The sequence below is a fragment of the Littorina saxatilis genome, linkage group LG16 (assembly GCF_037325665.1).
Source record: "Littorina saxatilis isolate snail1 linkage group LG16, US_GU_Lsax_2.0, whole genome shotgun sequence".
NCBI classification, from domain to species: Eukaryota; Metazoa; Mollusca; class Gastropoda; order Littorinimorpha; family Littorinidae; genus Littorina; species Littorina saxatilis.
The window spans coordinates 11,211,627-11,215,418 of NC_090260.1; the positions used below are offsets into that span (position 1 = coordinate 11,211,627).

Consider the following 3,792-nt stretch of genomic DNA (forward strand, 5'->3'; position numbering starts at 1 on the left):
ATTACTATGCTGCTGTTGTTCATCATTTTTGCATGTCAGTGTGTTAGTGTGCGTGCGTGTGTGTGTTTAGATGTGTGTTTGTGCGTGTGTGTGTGTGTTTCTTTTTGTGTATGCATGGCTGTGCTTGTGTGCCATTCTCTGTGCACGTGTAGGTGGGTAAGTGTCGCAAATAAAGTGCACAATATTCCAGCATGCTGTCGTAATTGGTCTTTGTCCAAAGAAGTTAATTGATGAACATTTACCCAACCAGAAGAACTACTTTAAGCACAGACGAGAGATATCAGACACTACACTTTCAACATCTACTTATAGAAAAACTCAAGTGTATGCACGACCAGGTTGACATGCAGCAGAAGTAAAAAAGAACTCGTACAATAAACTGACACTTTAAGCATTTATTCTGCAGCAAACTCTCACCGAATCAATCACCCAATCAGATTCAGGCTACACAAATAAAATTCAGCCAATCGTATCACTCCTTCTTTTGCTTGGAGTCGCTGCCGCCCGTCAGACAGCAGAAGATGGAGGTCAGGACGAGGGTCACGGCGAATCCAGCAATCACAACCAACGTCATGGTCCGATTCTCACCCTCAAGCTGATCCTGAAAAGAGAGAAAAACACGGAGTTCAAAGACGCACGTTTATTGACGAATACCCTGGAACCCCCTTTGGTTTAAACAAGTTTATTCAATAAATTCCATTGGTACTATTACCGCATACATGAAATAAGGAACATGGAGCACAACAAGCTAGGCTTATGAGCGTACTCTTAAAAGCAAATGAAATTTGGTGGACGATTTTAATATAACAAATTTGAAATAATGTCAAAATAATAATGGTAAATTATGGTAGACAAACATGTAACAATAAAAGGAGAAAAAAAAAGAAACCCCCAAAAAAAACCCAATGCTAAACTAACAACAGTACTCACACGCGCTTGCACACTCACTCGCACACACACGAATACAATGACTTCCACATGGTTGAAAATAGAATACTACCAGAACAAGGAAATGTAAACAGTACTGCACATGGTCGTTTTGAACATGGATGAGATAAATGCATTCATTATTCAAAACGTTTGCTTAATAAGAAGGAAAGGGGTGAGAAAATTGCTAACGCCCTGACCCAGGGTCGAACTCGCAGCCTCTCGCTTCCGAGGCAAGTGTGTTTACCACTCGGCCACCCAGACCTCATGTTCATGACCTCAGTAAATTCACCCCCATTTTAAGACTTCATCCTTTTTCTTCTTCTTCTTCTGCGTTCATGGGCTGAAACTCCCACGTACACTCGTGTTTTTGCACGAGTGGAATTTTACGTGTATGACCGTTTTTACCCCGCCATTTAGGCAGCCATACGTCGCTTTCGGAGGAAGCATGCTGGATATTTTCGTGTTTCTATAACCCACCGAACTCTGACATGGATTACAGGATCTTTTCCGTGCGCACTTGGTCTTGTGCTTGCGTGTACACACGAAGGGGGATAAGCCACAAGCAGGTCTGCACATAAGTTGACCTGGGAGATCGGAAAAATCTCCACACTTAACCCACCAGGCGGCCGCGATTCGAACCCTCGAACTTCCGATTAAGAGGCCGACGCCCTACCACATCCTTTTTCAGACCTGATTTTCTCACATATTTGAAGGCCTTAAAAGAGGGGTTCCACTGTAGCAGCGTTAAAAGTGTGTCTACTTTTGACGTAAATGCTGCGTAGCACCAATTTTTTCATTCCATGGAATGATGAAAATCTCGCTGCCTTATCGCCATGCGTCATATTGCCACCGCACAACGATAGGCCTCGTTGTTACAGTTACCTTCGCATCCATGCCGCACCATCATTGCGTCAGAATGAAAAAAACCCAGCTTTATGTCTCTGCAAATATAAAAGCATACAGCAGGGCGGGGATGTAGCTCAGTCGGTAGCGCGCTGGATTTGTATCCAGTTGGCCGCTGTCAGCGTCAGTTCGTCCCCACGTTCGGCGAGAGATTTATTTCTCAGAGTCAACTTTGTGTGCAGACTCTCCTCGGTGTCCGAACACCCCCATGTGTACACGCAAGCACAAGACCAAGTGCGCACGAAAAAGATCCTGTAATCCATGTCAGAGTTCGGTGGGTTATAGAAACACGAAAATACCCAGCATGCTTCCTCCGAAAGCGGCGTATGGCTGCCTAAATGGCGGGGTAAAAACGGTCATACACGTAAAAGCCGTGGGAGTTTCAGCCCATGAACGAACAAACAAAAAAACAAAGCATACAGCTGTTACAACCATATTTAGGCGTAAGTAAACAAAACCCCACAGTTACCGGTCGACACTTCATTCTCACACGTACCTTCAGATACTTGGCGATGCCTTCTGTCAGAGCATCACTGAAAAAGACAAAACATCACAAGATCAATCTTGCCTTTACTAGATTCTGTGTGTGTGTGCTTCAGTGCAGCATGCATGGTTAAGCGTGTGTGTGTGTGCTTCAGTGCAGCATGCATGGTTAAGCGTGTGTGTCTGTGCTTCAGTGCAGCATGCATGGTTTAGCGTGTGTGTGTGTGCTTCAGTGCAGCATGCATGGTTAAGCGTGTGTGTGTGTGCTTCAGTGCAGCATGCATGGTTAAGCGTGTGTGTGTGTGCTTCAGTGCAGCATGCATGGTTAAGCGTGTGTGTGTGTGCTTCAGTGCAGCATGCATGGTTAAGCGTGTGTGTCTGTGCTTCAGTGCAGCATGCATGGTTAAGCGTGTGTGTCTGTGCTTCAGTGCAGCATGCATGGTTAAGCGTGTGGGTGTGTGCTTCAGTGCAGCATGCATGGTTAAGCGTGTGTGTCTGTGCTTCAGTGCAGCATGCATGGCTAAGCGTGTGTGTCTGTGCTTCAGTGCAGCATGCATGGCTAAGCGTGTGTGTCTGTGCTTCAGTGCAGCATGCATGGTTAAGCATGTGGGTGTGTGCTTTCTTCTGCAAGCTTGTTGGTCTGTTTGTGTCTATCTGTGTGATGCAGTAGTGAGTCAATGTCTTTGTGTGTGATGCAGTAGTGAGTCAATGTCTTTGTGTGTGATGCAGTAGTGAGTCAATGTCTTTGTGTGTGATGCAGTAGTGAGTCAATGTCTTTGTGTGTGATGCAGTAGCGAGTCAGTGTCTTTGTGTGTGATGCAGTAGTGAGTCAATGTCTTTGTGTGTGATGGAGTAGTGAGTCAATGTCTTTGTGTGTGATGCAGTAGTGAGTCAATGTCTTTGTGTGTGTGCTGCAGTAGTGAGTCAATGTCTTTGTGTGTGCTGCAGTAGTGAGTCAATGTCTTTGTGTGTGATGCAGTAGTGAGTCAATGTCTTTGTGTGTGATGCAGTAGTGAGTCAATGTCTTTGTGTGTGCTGTCGTTGGGTGGACGTGCATGTTGTTTTCTTTCTTTATTTGGTGTTTAACGTCGTTTTCAACCATTCAAGGTTATATCGCGACGGGGGAAGGGGGGAGATGGGATAGGGGAAAGGGGGGAGATGGGATAGAGCCACTTGTTAATTGTTTCTTGTTCACAAAAGCACTAATCAAAAAATTGCTCCAGGGGCTTGCAACGTAGTACAATATATATGACCTTACTGGGAGAATGCAAGTTTCCAGTACAAAGGACTCAACATTTCTTACATACTGCTTGACTAAAATCTTTACAAACATTGACTATATTCTATACAAGAAACACTTAACAATGTTAAAAGGAGAAACAGAATCCGTTAAGTGAGTTAAGTGAATGAGTCAAGTGAATGAGTTAAGTGAATGAGTTAAGTGAATGAGTCAAGTGAATGAGTTAAGTGAATGAG

At 44.4% G+C, this 3,792-nt stretch overlaps 1 long non-coding RNA gene across 1 annotated transcript; it reads right to left on the reverse strand.

The window, feature by feature from the left end:
* Positions 1-380: 380 nt before the first annotated feature.
* LOC138951572 (uncharacterized) lies at positions 381-2,691 on the reverse strand. Its single transcript, XR_011451177.1, has 2 exons — positions 2,330-2,691; positions 381-601 (listed from the first exon to the last, which is right to left on the reverse strand). It is a non-coding gene; the product is annotated as an uncharacterized lncRNA (long non-coding RNA).
* Between the last annotated feature and the right edge of the window lie 1,101 nt (positions 2,692-3,792).